Source organism: Oncorhynchus tshawytscha, linkage group LG01 (assembly GCF_018296145.1).
Source record: "Oncorhynchus tshawytscha isolate Ot180627B linkage group LG01, Otsh_v2.0, whole genome shotgun sequence".
NCBI lineage: Eukaryota > Metazoa > Chordata > Actinopteri > Salmoniformes > Salmonidae > Oncorhynchus > Oncorhynchus tshawytscha.
Window position 1 is genome coordinate 79,885,448 of NC_056429.1, and position 21,919 is coordinate 79,907,366.

General features: G+C 42.7%; 1 protein-coding gene and 1 pseudogene across 1 annotated transcript in view; one reads left to right on the plus strand and one right to left on the minus strand.

The window, feature by feature from the left end:
• LOC112261068 overlaps positions 1 to 15,178 on the plus strand; it is a 128,236-nt pseudogene extending 113,058 nt beyond the window's left edge.
• LOC112257688 (RNA binding protein fox-1 homolog 3) overlaps positions 1 to 21,919 on the minus strand; it is a 737,323-nt gene that overhangs the window by 656,296 nt on the left and 59,108 nt on the right.

Genomic DNA, 21,919 nt, shown 5'->3' on the forward strand with positions numbered 1-21,919 from the left:
TCATCAGCAAAGGTAATGATGGTGTTGGAGTCATGCCTGGCCGTACAGTCATGAGTGAACAGGGAGAACAGGAGGGGACTGAGCATGCACCGCTGAGGGGCCCCCACGTTGAGGATCAGCATGGCGGATGTGTTGCTACCTACCCTCACCACCTAAGGACCCTGGGTGTTTAGTCCCAGGGTCCTTAGCTTATTGATGAGCTTTGAGGGCACTATGGTGTTGAAAGCTGAGCTTTTGTAATGATGGTTTTGGGAAACAGTTTGGAGATTTAATGATGTGCCTACGAAGGCTATAACATTTAACTTAGCCTTAAGATGCTTTTTGGAAACCGGACCCTGGACAATAAAACATGTGATACAAAACACATGAATTTTTTAAGCATCATTTGAAGTGCATATTATGTTTTTGAATGACACCTTTTGCATGTGGAATTGTTGTATAATTTTGTATAATCACCTTCCAGTGTAAATTTCAAAAATTCAAAAACAGTTGTTTTAATGAATGAATTAGGCTGTTTGAGAAGGGTTGAATCCTAAGTAAGTTGCATACACATTGTTTGAAGTATAATAGACCAACATAGCTAATTTAGTCGGTCAAAGCTGTGTTCTGCAAAACCTTGGTAGAGCATGGGAGGAGAAGGCATTGTGGTGCTCACGTGAATTTCTTTCTTTTTCGGGCTTCAGACCAATACCTACTTCTCACGTAAACATTGTTTTTGGTTTTTAATAACAGTAGCCGACAGTCACAGCTCAAACCACCACATAGCACAGGCAGACTTTTCAAACGATACCATGCTCTTTGACCAGACAGGCCAATAAGTATAAACAACAACATGAGTATGTCTCTCCACAAGGTTGTGATTTGGTATGTGTTAAATCTTACGACAAAGGACTTCGTAAAATGTGTAAGCAGCTGATGAAGGTCTTCCATCTAACCTTAATATAGAACCTGCTTTAAAAAGAATTTCATCGAGGCTTACAGTTTTTTTCGATTGCTAAACGACAGTGGACACAACTGGAGTCACATGTGCAAAACTCTAACTACAGTCTGCACAGCAGCAGTTCATGTGGACCAAACTCTAGTTCGTTTTTCATTGCTTGAACACAGTTTTCAAAACTCTACACACTTATCCCATGACTTTAACCACAACCTGCACAACACTGTGGATTTACAGCACTTTGTTCAAATGCTAACACACTGCTGTCAAAACTGTGAACCACACATTCAAAACGGAATAGATTTCAGCCTTGTGCCTTTCAAACACTGCTGATTGCAATTGCAGCTGAAAGGCTAAGCAGGTGTCTTGTTTTAGACTTGTTAGTGAACACACACACATATTACAGTATATATAGGTAGAGCTCAGAAAGACTCATTTTGGAAATGGAACAAGGAAGATGGGTTCGTGGAGGGAGAAGGGTGGCAGGGAGAGGGCGGATGCGTGGAGGAAGACAAAGAAGACAAAGAGCTGTTATTTCAGATGAAATAAGGGCTACACTTATAGACCATGTCGTGAACCATGGTCTCTCATTGAGAGAGGCAGGGTTGAGGGTGCAACCCAATCTGCAAAGATCCACAGTGGCATCTGTAATGCGAATTTTCCATCATGCAAACTGGTGAGAGTTACATCCTTACATTACAGTAAGTTTGACTGTAAAATATATTTTTACAACAGGACCCAAAGGCTGCCCCCAACAGGGGGAAGAGGAAAAATATTTTCAGGAAAATGCTATTGTTGACATGGTTGTTGTCAACAATGCAATAAAACTGCGGGAGATTCAAGATAGAGTGCTGGCTGATAATGATATATTTGAAAATGTTAATTCTGTCAGCACAACAACTATTGCTCGAGTCCTAAAGAAACACCAAGTTACAATGAAACAGTTATACACTGTACCGTTCGAGAGAAACAGTGAACGGGTAAAAGAGCAAAGATACCAATATGTCCAGGTAAGACGTCTGAGGTTACGTACACAGCTATACAACATTTTTACAGTAAAAAAAAACACTAGCATTTCTACGTAAAACTGTGCACTTACTGTTTTTCAGAGAGTAATGGAGGTGGAAGCACTGGAAAGACCACATTCATTTGTATTTATCGATGAAGCTGGATTTAACCTTGCCAAAACACGGCGCAGAGGAAGGAATGTTATAGGTCAAAGGGCAACTGTGGAGGTTCCAGGCCAAAGGGGGGAAATATCACCATGTGTGCTGCAACGGCCAATGATGGTTTGCTTCTCAACACACCACTCATTGGCCCATACAACACAGAAGGGCTTATAGCTTTCCTAGAACAGCTCTATGCTCAGCTAGTGCCAGCAGAACAGGGGGAGCCAGTAAGAAACCCCCACGTTTTTGTCATAGTTTGCGATAACGTTGCTTTTCACCACTCTGCAGCTGTCACAGATTGGTTTGCAGCACATCACAGATTTATGGTTTTGTACCTGCCTGCATATTCACCCTTCCTCAACCCAATAGAGGAGTTTTCTCTGCCTGGAGGTGGAAAGTGTTTGGTCATCTCCCACATGACCAAATGTCTCTTTTGGAAGCCATGCGTGCCGGATGTGAGGACACGAGTCCAGAGGACTGCGAGGGATGGATAAGGCACTCCAGAAGGTTCTTCCCCAGGTGCATGGCAAGAGAAAACATTAGATGTGATGTTGAAGAAAACCTGTGGCCTGATGATTTGTTCGAATTACAGTATGTACTTTTAGTTTCTACCTTTTTTTTCCTCATTACTGTAATTCCGTAAATTACTACAGACTATTGAAGCAAACTGCTAATTTTCATTTACCTTAAAGAATTGTTATGTTCTAAAAATGTTAATAAATCATGTGAAAGAATGTCACTCTTTTCTTTGAAGAAAATATTACTTTGTATGAAGTCACTGAAATTGTTCAAACTGTAAAGATGAAAAGTTTGTATTTTCTGTATTGGTGTTTGATGCTAGTGTTTTTACTCTCAGTGTGTTCTGAGTGACAGTGTGTGTTATCTCAGTGAGGTTTGCGCATAGTGTTTGGCTGCACTGAGCGTGTTTTGAGCCATGTGTTAAGAGTTGTGTTGCTTGGAATGAGTTTTGCAGGTGATGTGAACTGTTTAGCTCAGGTGACTGTTGGTAGTGTAGACTGTAGTTAGAGTTTTGCACATGTGACTCCAGTTGTGCCCACTGTCGTTTAGCAATCGAAAAAAACTGTAATATAAACTGTGACAGGAAAGAACCTTTAACTCAGTGGCTGTGGCTGGCTCCTCCTGACTGACTCTGATCTGATCCTGGATCATTTAACACAGTAGCTCTGTCTGACTCCTGTCTGCCTTGTTCTGATCTGATCCTGGATCATTTACTGCTGACATTACTCCTCTGACAGCCCTCGTCTGGCCGGGGCAGTTCTGCCGGCGCCTCACCACTCCCTCTGTCTCACAGAGTTATTTACCTTTTAACCTGCCAGCCCAGTCAAGCCCAGGACACGGCAGAAACCAAAATGTGCACCCATGGGGGGGCCCCAGGACCGAGATTGGGAAAGCGTGGTGTACGGCGTGGATTTGATTACGTGCCTTTTGTGACTATGAGTGTAAATTCGGTATCAAGCGTCATCGCTGTTTGTGTGTGTGCCCAGTGACATGTCACACAGCGTGGTACCTGACAGCTCACCAGGAGGTGTGACATGGGGCGAAGCAGACGTACAGAGGTACATACAATCACACAGCGGTGACACAGAGGAGAGTCTCGTTAAAGGGCACGTTAGGGGAGATGGGACATATCTAAGCCCTACCACACACAGACACACACACACACCCTTATACCGAGGATTGGTATAGCTAGCTAAGGGGCCAGGGGACTGTGGGGGGGAGCTGTCAGACGGTTCTGCTTGGATGCTCGGTGGCATCGAGGCTACACACACACACAAACCTCTGAGTTCGGTTGGCCTTGTCTCAGACAGAATCGGGCGTTCGAGCGGATCACTTTTGTCAAGTCTGTGGCCATCGTTGGTCACCGCCTTTTAAAGTGTGTTGCATTCTGGGGATAAAAATTGTCCGACTTGTGCCTACTTGTGCTGACTGCATGAACTTTACAAACATCATGTGATCAAAGGTTATGAAGTTTTGACTGCATGTGTCAGCAGTTGCTCTTCACCAACTTCATCCTGTAGACATCACTTACATTGTGGGAGCTTCTATTGTCAACCAGTCATTAGGGTGTTTTTGTTTGACCCACACCAATGTGACCAAAGACGTGACTGAAACAGGAACCAACTTTCATGTACACAGTGTAAATGTACAAATAAATGTAAGATGATGCTCTCTCTCTCATCAATCTATGTACAATATACACACATATTTTCAGTTTGTGAGTGTGTGATATGGGGTTTGGAGGCATTTATTTCAACATTATAAACAACAATTTTTATAAGGAATGTCATGTTTCACTGAACCTTACTGTTGGAAAACCACATCAGTGTCTGACTTTCACCTGTTGCAGATGCACCTCCCCCGACTTCACTCCTCGAAATCCGTCAGTACTGTTGGTTGCTTTCACTTTACCACTCAAACAAGCCCAATATTTGTAACCACAGGGGGTGTGTCCATTGTTAATCACCATGGTGACGGTTGATTGACAGCCAAAAACAACCACCGAAAAGTACACAAAGCCACAGCAATGCAGCTGTCAACAAGCCGACCAACCAACCGACTCCTCAGCACCCACAATCTCCTCTGTCAGGAACAGAATGCAGCTCTGCTCTGACAAATGACTGAAACTGAAACGCAACTCTCTGAGAACATGGTCCGGCTGTTGTTGCCTTGTACATTTGTGTGTGTGTGCATGCGCTCGTGTACGTGTGTAATAGAAATAGGCTCTGTGTGTCATCCCTCGTTCAGTAGAGTGTGATGATGGAGGGAGGATGTGATGGAGGAGAGAAGACAGGTGACCTTAAGGTCACCACTGAGCTCTCCTCATCATCTTGAACCAGTGTGAGATCACATGCAGGGGGTCGCACAATCACTGGCCTAAACACATGGACACACACACGCACAGACACAAACACACGCACGCAAGGGGGTGGAAAATCCTTGCCCTGCACAGCATCCCTGTCCAAACTTGAGTTAGCTGTTCGAAGGAGGAGAGAAGAACTCAAGATATAAGATATACATACTAACTTGACAGTCAGATGGGTCGAGTTCATAGAGCAACAATTGGGCAGTAGTTTACAAACAAAATACCTTTTGAAACAATGCAATGGCGGGTTTGCTTAAATAAAAAGCTCCATGTATTCCATGGCACATAAACACTATACTTTTACCATGTTTACCACGTCTTTTGCTCTTTAAGAATAGGTTTTATTACAAGTAAAAACAAACTATTGATTATTGAACAAACTATTGATGTTGGGTTTTATTACACGTAAAAGCAGATTATTGATTCCAGCCTTCCCTCTCTCAAGTTACATCCCAAATCACACTGCATTCCCTATATGGAGCACTACTTTTGACAGGGCCCCCAGAAGTAGTGAACTACATAGGGTAAGGGGATATCTAGTCAGGTGTACAATGTTTGTTTTTTTAACCTTTATTTAACTAGGCAAGTTAAGAACAAATTCTTATTTTCAGTGCCTAGGAACAGTGGGTTTACTGCCTGTTCAGGGGCAGAATGACAGATCTGTACCTTGTCAGCTCGGGGGTTTGAACTTGCAATCTTACGGCTACTAGTCCGCCGCTCTAACCACTAGGCTACCCTGCCGCCCCAGGGTAGCCTAAACTAAATGCATTCAACTGAAATGTGTCTTCTGCATTTAACCCAACCCCTCTGAATCAGAGAGTTGCAAGGGGCTGCCATAATCAACATCAGCACCTGGGGAACTGCCTCGCTCAGAACAACAGATTTTTATTATCTTATTCAGCTCAGGCATTTGATCCACCAACCTTTCAGTTACTGGACCAACGCTCCTACCTGCCAGGCCGCCTGCCACCTCGGGAAGGGAACAGGATTGCATTTGGGACACAACTTGAGAGAGGAAAGACTTGAATCAATAGTCTGCTTTTACGTGTAATAAAACCCATTCTTAAACAGAAAAAGACTAGTGTTTGTCAGTTAGCACAGTGTTGATGGTGGAGTATGGAACGTTGTCAGGGGAACGCTTGATCACCTCATCTAATTGGTAGCTAGCTAGAATACCTACTCTACTCTCCAAAATGACACAATAAAAACAGCTTTAACACCTCCAACCCTAACACAAACTCACACACTTGCAGACATGCATTCATGCACACGCGCACACACACACCTCCAAGCTAACCGTCTCAGACAGAGAAAAGAGAGAAACTTCCATCACTTCCTATGGTGAAGAGTGGGAGGATGGAGGAGGGTGTGACTATTTCTCTCTCTCTCTATTATTTCTTCCTGTTTTATGGTTCAAAGGCAGCCCAAAGCAGCATGATGGGTCGGAGGCATCTGCTTGATATGTTGGGCTGTGCGTCCCAAATAGCACCCTATTGAGCTCTATGGGACCTAATCAAAAGTAGTGCACTACATAGAGAAAATGGTGTCATTTGGGAAGCATTGTAGAAGTTCAAAGTGGGGGAACAGCAGACACAAACACATGAGGAGGAAAGAAATAATATTACGTTTTCTTCAGAAAATACACCATGGCCTTATTGTAAGAAAAGCTGAGAAGTACTGAATCATTATTTTGATGAGTCATCGGATGTGTCCCAAATGGCACACTATAGTGCGCTACTTTTGACCACTTTTGACCAGGGCCTTTCCCACTAGACACAAACTGGTTAAATAAGTATTGTTTCACTGTAATTTGTCAACGTATTGTGAGGTGGAATCTACATTGGATTCGAAGAAATGTATCAACATTAACTGTTGTTTTGAGGGTAAAATTTAAATAACATGATTATGTCGTCATGGTAACCAAAATAGACAAACTTGTATAAAATATGTTGAATTTGTACCTTTGAAAAAACATCAGATCTTCAATCTGATATCCACTATAAGAAAAGAAATATAGTCTGGGCAGCACCTCCTACTGGAGCATTGATCTATCTACAGCTATCTCTTTGGTCTCCTATCCAGGGTTTTAACGAAGCCCTGCTCAGCTTTAATATTTGTCACTGACTGTTACCAATGTGTTATGGTGAGAATGATTGCTGACAAATCTCCAATTAATATATTCCCTGTTGCTATCGAAGTCATTCCAAAGGGTAGGTTCAACAGAGCAAATTAAATGTAACCATACTTTATCACTCATACAGTATATCATCAATGAGGCTATTTTGGCCTATACAGCATTTGGGAAATCATCAACAGCTATTGTTTAAATTCAGCCCAGGATTCAACTAAACATAGACAATACTGTACATATAGGTTTAGAGCAGGGGTGTCAAACTCATTCCATGGGGGGCCTAGTGTCCGTGGGTTTTTGTTTTTTCCTTTCAATCAAGACCTAGACAACCAGGTGAGGGGAGTTCTTTACTAATTAGTGACCTTAATTCATCACTCAAGTACAAGGGAGGAGCAAAAACCCACAGACACTTTGCACTCCGTGACATGAGTTGGACACGCGGCTTAGGGTTTCAAGCTTTGGTTGATTTCAAATGAAGTCTACAAGTTAATAATAAACATGTTGGATTCACGTCTCCATCTCAACCAAAAAGTTAAATAGTAGGTTTAAAATCAAATCAAACTGTATTTAAAGTGCATTTCAAGTTTGAGTTGATTTAGCCCTATTATTTAAATGGAGATGTGAATCCAACATTATAAATTATACATTTGTAGACAAAAAATAAATCTCCTTCATATGTTGATATCTGGTTGCATTGACAATACGGTAAATAGCCTATTAGTTTACAAATTATATGTTGCATTCCCGTCTCCATCTAAACCAAAAACAAAAGTTAAAGAATGAGATTAAGCCAATGGCTCAGATTGAACTATCCAATCAGTAGATACATCTCCTTTAAATGTTTCTATTTGGTTGCGTTGTCCACCAAACACAATTCCATATTACTATACAAGACAGTAAATAGCCTAATGACAAGGCTATCTCACAAACTAATGTAACAGCATTATTCAACCTTCAAATGAGTAACACATCCATGGCCACATTTTGAGGTTACTGTAACAAAAATGTCTTCTTATGTAATCATAGAAACCGTGCATGTCTAGGGTCGCAGGTCTGTGCAAATCTGCTATATTAACTGCTATAATAATCTGCACATAATCTCAAACGGCATTGATCACTTGCAACATGTACTTTAATGTAATCTCAACGGCAGGTCACAAGTAAACCAAAAGGTGACAAGTAAACCAAAAATCAGACATTGATTTACCATTGGAATTTGGTTGTGCTTTTAGATGGTTGACAGCATAGTGATAACACATTGGGAATTCAACAAACTTTTGGCTGTGTTTTTGAGTGGGCGAAAATAGGTTGAAATCTCATTGATCAAAGTATCTACCAAACATGACCTACTTCTCCAAGTTGAAGTGACATGTTGTGCCCAGTGGGATAGGACTATAGCAAAAAAGGTGCCCTTTGGGAAGCAACCATTTTATGTATCACTGCACTGATATGCATTTGTGATGTGAATACACCAATGTGTTTGAAATATATGATTCTGTACTGAATGTCGGTTGTTGTAGTGGTTAAGTTGAATACTGGTTTTATCATCACTATGACATTACAGGCTAGCTTCTTTCTTTCTCTCTCTCTCTCTCTCTCTCTCTCTCCCTCGGTCTCCCTCCCTCCCTCCCTCCCTCCCTCCCTCCCTCCCTCCCTCCCTCCCTCCCTCCCTCCCTCCCTCCCTCCCTCCCTCCCTCCCTCCCTCATTCTCTCTGTATCTCTCTCTCTCTCTACCTCACTCACTATCTCTCTCTCTCTATACCTCCCTCTCTACCTCTCTACCTCCCTCACTCCCTCAATGCAGATCTGCCCATTATCCCCTGTCCAGAAATAGAGACTAAATACTCTGATAGGCACAGACCGAGCATGGCTAAAAACCTTGCTCCTTTTGTGAGTGGCTGGCCCTACACAGCGCTATTCCACTACTTCTATTTTAAGGTGCTACCCTCCCTGATGTCAGTGACACACACAGGCACACATACACACACACATGCACACACGGTGAGCTGGTCACAACTGGCCATCAGAGGCATGAAGTGAGCATAACATGTCAGCTCTAAAGCTACAGAGTAACAGGACCAATGGAGAACACAGAATAATCTCTATTGTCCATACAACTAACCTCTAGCAACAGGACCAATGGAGAACACAGAATAATCTCTATTGTCCATACAACTAACCTCTAGCAACAGGATCAATGGAGAACACAGAATAATCTCTATTGTCCATGCAACTAACCTCTAGCAACAGGACCAATGGAGAACACAGAATAATCTCTATTGTCCATACAACTAACCTCTAGCAACAGGACCAATGGAGAACACAGAATAATCTCTATTGTCCATACAACTAACCTCTAGCAACAGGACCAATGGAGAACACAGAATAATCTCTATTGTCCATACAACTAACCTCTAGCAACAGGACCAATGGAGAACACAGAATAATCTCTATTGTCCATACAACTAACCTCTAGCAACAGGACCAATGGAGAACACACCACAAGAAATGCATCAAACTTCCTGAGCAAACGCACTCCCACACTATCCTGTGGTGTCTTCAGCATTGTCCGTTAATGCCTTTCTGGAGGCTGTAAACTCACCATGACCAATGGTGTGACTTCTGAACATATCCCCACTACTAAGTCCCAATGTGTATGTGTGTGTCTCTCTCTCCTCTCTCTCTCTCTCTCTCTCTCTCTGTCTCTCTCTCTTCTCTCGCTCTCTCTCTTGTGTGTGTGTTATAGCAGCATCAGTCTGGATGACAGAGCACTGGACATTATCTAAGTGGAGGCCAGTAGGGCTACATCATTATATCATCCATCCAGGGGACTCCTCCAGGGCTGCTCGGCACTCAGTACACCTGGGAAACAGCTATCATTTCTGGGTAGTGCAGACTGGAATGAGGAGAGATCTCCAGATATGGTTTATAGCAGAGTGGTGCACAATTCCTAAAGTCTTACTGGTCTGTCCTTTGTCCCGGATTTTAATTGATCAATTAGTGTCTCTGATGTAGAAGTTGATCCAAACGTCAAACGATTAAGTGTTTTTGACTGCCTGGGTTGTCTCCTCCTGCTCAGGTTTATGGTTTTGGAAAGGGTTAAAACGTTAAGTTTACGCATTCATTCCGAATGGTTAAGTTAAGGGTTAAGGTTTGGGATAGGGTTAAAATAAACAAATAAAATTGAGTGTGTACCACTGGAATTGAACATGCAACCTTTGGATCCTGAGTAATGTTTGTACATCTATCTGGCACCCCAAACCACAACCCCCAAGCAAAACCCAAGCCTACTTGATGGTAATAGTGCTCACTGTTGCCCAAGTGGCTGGTTTTGAAGGTTTTTCCCGATGTCTTCAGTAAATGAACAGACGTCTAATTTCGAAGTCAATCTTGAGCAATCTGCCCGCTGAAATGTATAGTTTTTTAGTAGCCGAGCATGAATATCATAAGCGGCTAACATGCTGATTTGAAACATCGGGACTGACTTTTTAATTTCACACTACATTAAGCCATATACAATTTAGGCTTAATCTCAAACAGTAAACTATCAAGAGAGAAATACAAACCTTACATGAAATCCTGCTATTTAGAATATTATGAAGCAAACTGACAGACTATTGGTTCAATTTTCTCCTCCCCTGTGAGTTTGTTGGGTTTGATGAAAACATTCCTCAATCTAGGTGATGGTCCTTGATATATGCACGTCCTGGTTGGCGTGAAGGTTGTGTGAAGGTTGTGTGGATGTCACAAGGCTCATCAATGTGTTCTGCCGGAAGCCTAGTGAAGTCTTGACACTCCCTAGGGTAGACACTCCCTAGGGTACACTCACATATTGACTATAGAGTGGACACGCTCAATGTGCACTTAAAGAGGTCTGTCATTCATAGGTTGATATAAGGAGACATTTACAAGGGTGTGCATTGCGGCCTGAGTGGCAAAACCTACATTCTGCAGTGTAAACATTCTAGAATGTTTTAAGTTGGAATCAGAAAGAATTCCATAGGTTCTTGAGCTAAGATGCATTCTAGAACTTGTGTGATCACAAAACGTGAATTTGTTTTTAATTCTGTGATCAACCCTTGAAAAAACACATTAACACATTAACATTAACTGAAAACATTAACACATTAACACATTAACATTAACTGAAAAAACTCATTAACTTCACACGTGATCCCGTTTCACAACATTTAAAATTAACATGTGATAACGTGTGAAAACACCACATGTGAATCTGCAATTCACATGTGAGGTGGAAACATGTTATTCTCCTCACATGTGAAAGAAGGTGGTGTTAAAATATACTGAATACATGTAAACATACGGTCTCACATGTGAACAACTGACCTCACATATGTTTATTTTGTTTTGACATGAACATTTCAGCTCAACATGTGGAAAGCCTATTTCCCACCATGACCTGCTGAAATCATTTTCATTTCGGCACAAATGAAAATGTAGCTCTGACTCGCCCATGGCTTGACATTCCAGCATCTCAATGAAGAGTTCGGCGTTCAACTAGCCATGCGCGCAGTTACAAGTTAGCAGCAGGTGGACGAGCAATATCCACCATCGTAGTACAGATGATGTCTGAGCTGAAATGTGAAGCTAATTAAGGCTAGTTAGCTTTAGAAAACCCGAGTAGATCTAGCTTGCTTCGTAGGTTACGACTCAGGTCACTGTCTCCATGACAACCCTGTCAACTCATTACCGCCTCAAGACTAATACTGACTCCTGTATCACCTTCACTCTGACACACACACAAATTTTGCCAGAAGTTTGTCGACATGATACATGATGATGACTGCTGGCTTGCTAGCTAAGATTGTGAAAGTATGATATTGACATGATCAGTCCAATGAAAGCTAATGTACATATAATGTCATTTGACGTCATTTTATCTGTGGCCAATGGCCTTGAGGCTTCCTTGATAGGCACTTCTAATGTAACTCTATGGCAGCCCCCAAGGGGCTTGAATTGTCTAGCTCTCCCCTTAAACTTGGCGGTGACGTAGTGTCCCCACGAGTGACAGAACACTGTGCCAGTCACGGCACAAGGCTCCGTATTTTCTGCTTGCTTTCCCCACCACCACAGAAAGCACCGAGCAAGGCTGAAACACCTGCATTTTGGAGCTGCCTTACTCAAGAAAAGAAACAAGAGACCATGTTTGTATGAGGCTTTATTAACTCAATGATATATATATTGTTTTGCTAAAAATGTGTCTCTGCCCCACCTGCCCAGAATGACGGGTCGCCATTGCTCCTGTCCTTTAACAGACCTCTGTCCTCTCATCTCCTCTCCTCTCCTCTCCTCTCAACTGGTTCCAGAGCCTGTCCTGGCTCAGTTGGTCTGTATTAGTATTGGTGCCCGCACCCATCCCTGTCAATTACCAACCAATGTCTCTCGCGGCCTCCTAACCCTCCTAACCGGCCCCAAATCAAATCAGGACCCAATCATCAGCCTAAAGGGCCCCACGCCGACCCACACACACACACCACCAGCCATCACAGACACAAGCACGCACGTGCACGTGCACGTGCACATGCACTCTCACACACACACACACACACACACACACACACACACACACACACACGCACACACACACACACACACAGTCTATCCATAATAAACAGGAGGAATGAAATAGATTCCCAGGTGAGAGAGAGATAGCATTTACGCTGTTTAGTTTATGTTCCCCTTGTGTCCGACAGAGAGAGCGGTGTGTGTGTGTATGTGTGTGTGTGTGGGTAAATCAAATTGTTTAACAGCGTAACAGGCGATGTACAGAGCCCCGGAGCAATGTCAAAGTGTGATACACACACATGCACACACACAAAAGACACACACACACACACACACACCCTGGGAGGGGCTTCATTATCATATTTCCCAGCACACTTTGTTGCAGGTTGCTTTTTAGGATAGTTCGTTTTGATATCTATGTTTCTGCAAGCACATTGATTGATTAATTGATATTATGCTACACAAAGATAAAAAACATACTTTTTTTAAATAAACAAAGTTGTAGGTGGTTGGACTTATTTCACCCGTTATTGAGTTGGCTGTGCCAGTTTAGATGGTTTAGATAGTCTTGTTTTTCAATCATCTCTACCTTGGCAGTCATTGTTATCAAAAGTTTAAATTGTTATATATCTGTTTTTACTGACTTTGAACACCTTGACAGATTCCCTGACAATTTGTGACTCTTTTACGTTTAAAAAAATGAGAGGACTCACCTGAAGAACTGGAGACCGATTACCCTTTTCAATTTTGATTGTAAACATTTTACCAAGGTTTTAACACTCAGAATGTCTTCTGTTTTAGGGGAGGTGATCCACCCGGACCAAACCTGTGCCATTCCCGGAAGGAAGATCAAGGACAGCCTGGTACTGATCAGAGATGCCATCTGTTATAGTCCTAAAGTAGTCCTAAATGTACATTTTGAAAATGCCTTTGATCGGGTCTCGTACCTCTTCAAGGTACTGCAAAAAATGGCCTTCCCAGACAGGTTCTTAGCTTGGGTGGGATTGCTGTACGGGGATATATCACCAGCAAAATTCTTGTAAATGGGCAATTGTCAAAAGTAGTGGGAATACACTGCTGCGTCCGTCAGGGCTGCCCTTTATCTCCTCCTGCATCGAACCACTGGCACAGGTCTTGCGAAGGGACCAACGGATCGGTGGGGTGGGTATCCCGGGGAGTGGGGGAATGACCGCCAAGTGAGTTTTTTACATGGACGACGTGATGTACCAACCTTTTATCCGCCGACAGGACCCTGGACAGGACTGACTGGTACGGACGAGGCTGAACAAAGACAAGACAGAGGCTCAACATTTCGGGCTGTGGGCAGACCCAGACTTGACCAGACTACCACTGACTGTTAAAACAATGGACATGAGGGTACTGGGGGTAAAGTTAGACCGGGAGGGAGGAGGGAGCGGCAACTGGAGTGGGATCCTGGGGACAGTAAGACAGAGACTGGGTTTTGAGGGCAAGGTTTTAATCATTAAAGCTGTGATTTTACCTGTGCTTTTATTAATCAGTTCTGGTTTTATCCCCCCACGAAGAACTCTTTTAGAGTTCTGGAAAGGATGCTGTTCTTCTTCCTGTGGGGAAGCAAGTGGGAGAGGCTGAGGAGGGAGGTGGTCAAGAGGCCCAGGTCCAAGGGGGGAAAGGCTTGCCTGACCTCTACTTGTTCCTGGGCAGCCGCTACACAGCATTACATCTCACTCTTGCCACCTCCCTGGTCAACAACAAGACACAGGCCCTCGCACGGTTCTGACTGGGCTCTTACCTCAAAACCCTGAGGCTGATCCCAGGTGACCTGCGAGCCCCAGTCTCTTTCCTGCTTCCCAAACACTATGTCCAGCTCCAGAAGTTTTTAAGACATTTTAATCTGGAAAAAGAAGCAGTCACAGTTTTAACTAAACACCACTCTCTTCTCTCTCTTGTGCAGGAGCGGGAACCAGTGTGTCCAGTGAGCGGGCTTGCTATAGACAAGCCCATAATGGTTTGGTGTAACGTGACCCATCCTGCTCTCCTGAATCGACACAGGGCCCTGTCCTGCATGGTTGCCCACGAGATCCTCCCGGTCAGGGCCATTATGCACTCCTGGGGCATGGCGAGTATATCCGCATGCCCCCGACCAAGCTGTGGCCAAGAGGAGTCGGTGAGGCACTTGCTTTGGGAGTGCAGAGCCACCAGGGACCTGTGGAAGGAAGCAGGCCCCCTGATCTCACCGTGTCTGCCAGCAGGGGAGGACCTGACACCCCAGCTCATGCTTTATCGGCCCACCCCACCGAAGGCCTTCACCAAGCTCTGGCCCACCCTTCACCAAGCTCTGGCCCACCCTCACAAGTCTGAAGGATGCACTGTGGTCCTCCCACAACCTGCTGGTAGCAAAATGAGTAGAGACCACCCCCCAGGCAGTAGCCATGGTAGCCACGGAAGCCCTGGGGTGGTACAGAAGAAAGGGGGCCTCGACCCCAGGTGAAGGGTCCCCCACAACACCAAAGTTCCCGGCGGCCACAGCCCGACAGCGCTGCGGCACCTAGGGCGATGCGCCTAGGGGAGGGACCTCATATGGGCCCCGAAGGACAGGATGGTGATTGATTCGGAAGAGCAGGAGGAGGCATGTTTTATAAGGACTTACTCCTGTACAAAGGACCGAAGGCAGCTTTTTAACAAAGTGACTTTTTAACATGTTTTCCATATCTTAAAAATGTTTTACTTTTGGGAAATCATTTGTACACATTTTAAATGGCTTTTACAGAATTGGATGTTTTACATAGAAAAGTACTTTTATTTATGGTTGTTTTTATTGGTTTTAACAACATGCACTTTTTAACTAATTTAAATGTCGTATCCAAATGCTGTTTTTATGCTTTTATGACGTTTAAGATAGATAATAAAACTTTTCCAAAGTAAAAGAATAGCTGTTTATCTTAACTATGGCTTGATTTAAATAGCTGTTATATTACAGTTTGCAAGACAGAATCATTTGGCTCGCTGATGTGGACTGCAAACCAGATGTTTTAGACTATTGCATTTGGGTAAAACATGGCTGTCAGAGTATGGTAATGAGAAAGATAAATTATTAACTAATAACTTAGGCAGTCACTTGGTGAAGGCTACAGGACTGAAATCCATTGAATGCAACAAGCATGTCTCTGTCACTAGCAAACCTTAGTCATGGGTGGAACTGGTACCTCTAAAATTCACTCGAGAGGCACCCTGGGAATGCAAATACGGCTTTACACCGTATTTAAAACAACACCCTAAAACGAGTTACTGTAACACCACAGGTGTTAATTCCCTAACACTGAGAAAGCGTAACAGCATCAGCTCTAATAGATGTTTTATATAAGTCAGAATACAATAGCAGGTGAAATAAATCCAACCACCTACAAATTGGAATAGTTTAATCAAGATAAATAAATTATTAACTCTGGTGTTATGGACCAACCCTCTTGGGGTGTTAGTTTATCTTCACTTTGAAAAGTGTTAGTTTATCTTCACTTTGAAAAGTGTTAGTTTAATACTATTTCGGTGGGTCACATACAATTACAATGAAAGTGGTCTGCATAGACTGTGTGACTGACTGGCAGCCTTTGACTTTGAGCTCAGGGAAAAGATCCTTGAACATTTAAACTAAGGAATGTGCCCTACGCATTCAATATTTACCTTTCCCAAAGCAAACACAGAAAAAGCACAGTGCCGCATATCGTCAATGGGGCTAGGATGGCATTTGAGGACAGAGTCAATGAGTGCACTCCAAATTGCACCCTATCCCCTATATAGTGCACTGCTTTTAACCAGGGCACTATTGACCTGTGTTGATTTTTCAGTGTGACATTTCTAGTGTTGATTCAGGGGTTAAATGCACTTTGTAAGAGTACAATGAACACTCAATGGTGTAAAATAACCCTGAGTATTGGGGTTAATAACCAGAGTTATTGTTTTACACCGTGGAGAGAAAAACTGGCCCATTAAAACCACACCCATAATTATCATATTTCCCAGCATGCTCTACTGGAGGTCGATTTTTTAGGATTGTTTATCATCTCTGTGATTTGCAAGTACATTAATTGATTGAGACATCTTATGCTACAAAAATATAAATAACACATTTTTCTAAACTAATCCAATCAATTAGTTTGATTTATTGCACGCATTACTGAAATGGTTGCTCCGGTTTAAACAGTTTTAGGTAGTGTTATTTGTTTAATCAAGATTCTTAACCCTGACAACCATTTTGAATGCAGGTTTTAGTTGAATAACTCTGTCTGGATTTTAATAAGAATTATGTGACTAGCAGGCCTGATGTGGTCTGTAAACCAGGAGTTTCATAACATTTTGTTAGGGTAAAACTAGGCCATCAACTACTGTAGGCCAATAAGTAAGGTCTTATGATACATGTAATGTATTGTTATGGTTTAATTTACATGATTACATTCACCTATGTACTCATTTGTTGAAAGCCATAGACCTTTAAAAGGAAAGAAAAGGGAAGAATATTTGTCACTAACAAATACAGTCATGGGAGGTAAACTCTACAATTTACTCAAAATGAAAAGGGAACTTGGGAAATATCCAAATGACACTTTACACCATAACTGATTTACTGTAACACTACAGGTGTTAATTTCTTACACTGAAAAAGTGTATTAGTGCCAGTAAAGTGAGTCCAGTTTACTCTAAGTAAAGTGTTATGTTTTACACTTACGTGTTGCATATAACTCTACAGTAGAGCTATGCAAACACCACAATTGAGTTCCTATGAATACTTTAAGAGTTAAAGAGGGAACACTGCAACAGAGTAACATTTGTAACACTTTCAAAAGTGTTATTTTAACACCAGTTCTGTGGGACTCATATGTTCACTGAACATAGTGTGCATTTTACACTTTCAGATTTAGAAGTACACCATTGATTTTGCTGTGTGTAGGGGGTAGGGTGCTGTTTGGAACGTACCCTGTCTTAGTGTCATTATTGTCAGTATTGTCAGTATTTCTTCCCTCCCAAATCTCAGAGACTTACAGCATCACATTCAGCAGTAGCAACTTCTTAGAAATGCCCCCACTTTAAATCTCCATGAATAGATTGGAGAACAGACATTGGAGAAGGGCAGACTAAATATAATTTTAAATCATTAAGACCAATTCAGCTGAGAAATGAATATTGTTTATGTGAACGTTGGTGTCATACAGGTATCTGGTTATCTATCAATTACACTGTAGATCTATGCCTCTAGTTATTCTAGTGACTGTCTGCATCCTAAATGGCAATAGCACCAATAGGGCTCTACAAAGGGAATAGGGTACCATTTTGAGAACACTTCTGTCAAATCTTTTGGGACGACATCATCCACATTCAATCCAATGGGTCTCACTCAATCAAAACCTGCATCAGGAAATTCTCGAGATGAGGCACAACAATTACCACCCCCTGCTGTGAGCACAAAGTATTAATCTAAAATTGTACAAAACAACATTCTCCCTCTCACACTGAGAGGGCCAAATACCCACAGCGAGCCATCCTCTGCCATACCCTGCCATTGTTTTTTATAATCATTATTATTCTATACATTGCAGTGTTTTATATTACATTCGTTTTCCAGGCTATTGATTTCACTCAGAACAACATACATGTTTTAATGGATCATTAGGAAGGCCTTCCGTGGCTCCTGTAGAGTGTGTGGGGATGACTCTGCCCAAGGCTGCATTTGAGCAAATGTCAGAAAAACCAACGTGATATTCATGGAATTGCATCAAACGCTCAAAGAACGCTCAAAGAACAGTCTCAGAACCCTCTTAACTCATCCAAATCTTATCTGTTTCACAAATGGCACCCTATGTCCTGTATAGGGCACTACTTTTAAACAGGGCTCTGGTTAAAAGTAGTACACTTTTATGGATTAGGGTGCCGTTTGGGACATAAGGGCAATCAGCTCCTAACACAAACGGAGGAGACACGAAAAGAGACTGACACAAACAATTACTGTGATAGATCCTCAATTAATCCACTGTCTTTTAGACGTTTGTGTTAATTGCAATTTAAACTTCCAGGGTTTGACAGTAAGTGAAATTCATTTTGTTGCTTTTAGGAACTCTCTGTCAAAGAGTATAATGATCGCCTTAACATAACGAGAGCGAGCAGCATCCTTTTCTCTCTCACTATTTGCACTAAAAGGTCATACAATGTCAGTTTACGGAGTGTGTGAGGCAGGGCTGAGGGCTATATGGTGTGTGTGTGTGTATGTGTGTGTGTCTATGTATGTATGTGTGACTGGGTGTGTGACTGAGTGTTTGTCGGAGGGTGTATTGTGTAGTATTAGCCATTCCTCTGGGTCAATATGAACTCAAACAGATCCCCCACTTGGTACCATTTTACATGGACACACACACAGAGACACACTTACACATACGCACACACATCAGGTTGTTCCCGGCCCATCCCTGCAGCTCTGAGGGGACTTCCCTAATACTGCCTCTCTGAATGGCTGTTTAATCAAGCACTGATTATTAACGCAAGTGTGGCAGAGCGATTGCACACACAAACACAGACTGACACAAACATGAATGCAACCATATACACACTCACTCACACACACACACACACACACACACACACACAACACACACACACACACACACACACACACACACACACACACACACACACACACACACACACACACACACACACACACACACACACACACACACACACACACACACCCAATCTTGTGTCCCCCGGTGTCCCCAAGCAGACAGGCAAACAGAGAGGATGACCTCTGTAATACTAAAGTACCCGTTCACTCCTCTCGCACTACTCTCTGGCTTTCAGTACTATATGTTGTCTCACTTCTTTCATTCCTCTTTTTCTCTCTCTTTTTCTTATTTTATCTATCACTCTCTCTCTTTCTCTCTTTCTCTCTTTCTCAATCTCCTGTTTTTTAATCTCTTTTTCACTATCTGTCCCCTCTCTCCCCTCTCTCCTTCTTTTTTCCTCTCTTCCCCTCCTTCCTTTTTCATTCTTTTTCATTCTATCCCGACCAAGGGAAAAACAGGGAAGTAAAAGGGGTGAAAAACAGAATGTCAATCTCTTTTTCTTCCCTGCTTCTTTATTTCCTGCTGTCCTCCGGCACCCTGACAATGAATTAAACATCAGGTCGTCGGCTTGCTGCCGTGGCGATGCACGCCAAGCCAGACACTTTGTATATGCAGAGAGGGATGTCATGCAAAAAAAAGACTTGTTTCCTAACGGAGCAAAGGAGTGAGAAAACTGACAGGTGGGGAGAGTGTAGGAGAGCAGTGGATGGAGGGATGGAGGGAGGAAGTAGGAGCGGTACGTGTGACCTCCACTCTATATCCTCTGGATGCTCGGTCTCTTTTTCTTTTTCTTCTTTTTTTTTTTGCTCCCAGTCTTAACTTTTCTGCCTTTAAATCTCACCAGATTGGTTTTCTGGTCCTCGCTTCGTTTCAGCAGTCTCGTCTCATCTCGTCTTGTCCTGCTTTGGGTTCCGAGGCGCTCGCTGCGCCGCCACTACAAAGGTTTGCCTTCTCCACCCTGGTTACCAGTGTCAGACAAACAACAGAAGAAAAAATCTACACTTCTCTCTTCCTCTACTTTTTTCATATTTATTCTCTTTGACTTTTCTCCTCTGAGGGTAGCAGAGACTTGCTCTACAAGTCTGACAAAACTGCTCTGTAAAATATTATCAATGAACTGTAGGGAACTGTTAGAGTCCACTGGCATCTCATAAAGTTCAATTATAGAGAGAGCGAGTAAATTATACTGGACATCACCCAAATACGATCCAGAGAAAGAGAGAGAGAAATCCAGAGAGATAAAAGATGTCCTGACTTTTATCTCCAATAATTGACTGTCACCCTTAAATGGCAAGTTCCAGTTAAAAGGGATGATCCAATGAAAGGTTTTCTTGAAGCAAGATGTCGGATTTTTATTATTAAAGTAATGATGCAAACGGATATAAGGAAAAGACTGACCTCTCTCTCCTATTTTCCTATGTTATCCCCCTAATCTATTAAATCTCTCTCTCTCTCTCTCTCTCTCTCTCTCTCTCTCTCTCTCTCTCTCTCTCTCTCTCTCTCGTTCCCATAAACACTCTTAAACCCAGCACTAGGCCCTGGGCAGTGGAAGACAGACAGATGAATACAATGATCTCCGAGTCTCTGTCTGCTAGTGATAATGCTTAACAATGCCCTATGTGTGTGTGTCTTTGTGTGTGTGTGTGTGTTAGACCTCACAATTTATTCCCCATTTGCAGGTTGTGTGTGTGTGCTCGCTTTAGTGTGTGTATGTGTTACCCCTTACTCTCCCTTACAATTCAATCCCGTTTCGCAGTTTTGTTTTCACAGAGCTGCAGCCAGAGTTTGGTTGATGAATGAAATGCTTTAAAGGAGGTGTCGGCAACGAGCACACTGGGACACTGCATCTCTCTCTTTCTCCCCTTATCTCTCTTCCTTTATCTCTCTCTCTACTCTCTCTTTCTCTCCATCACTCTCACTCTCTCATTTTCTCTCTGTCTACTTCCACTCTGTCCCTCTTCACCTTCCCTTTCTTTTTCTCTCTCTCCATCGCTGTCCCTCTTTCTCTCTCCATCTCTGTACCTTTCTCTGTCCCTCTTTCTCTCTCCATCTCTGTACCTTTCTCTGTCCCTCTTTCTCTCTCCATCACTCTCACTCTCTGCCTCTATATTTCTCCTCCTTCACTTTGTCTCTCTCTAAGGCTTAGTGATGGTGACTATGTCTGCATTCCACGCCTCTCCCGTGAGATTCACCCCTCCATACCTGGGCTGGTACACATCTTACCTCTTAGAAGAGCTATAGGAAACATAGTAACAGTAGGATTAAGACTGTAAAATTAACCCATGGGAACAATGGTATGTACTGAGGCATGTAATCCGTCCCTTGCATTGTTTCCTTAAACATCGTTTTTTATTCTAAGTTCTAAAAGTTTACAGTTTGCTCAGATTTTCCAGAGGTTGGGAGCAGAATTTCCTTTTGGACCAAGGAACAACAACGTAAGCGTGCTATCTACACTCACATGAGGGAATACTATATTCACATAGGTTTCTGATCATGTGCATATTAAACATCGAAGCATCTGCTTTCTCAAACACCGTTATCTATTCCCCCCCTGAAGCATTTGCAACAATAAGCACACAATTAAATAGTGCTAACACTAACACCCAGCAAGGTGTCGTGATACACACAGAGACTGTGTCCCAAATGGCACTGCATTATAGTGCACTACTTTTGACCAAAGCT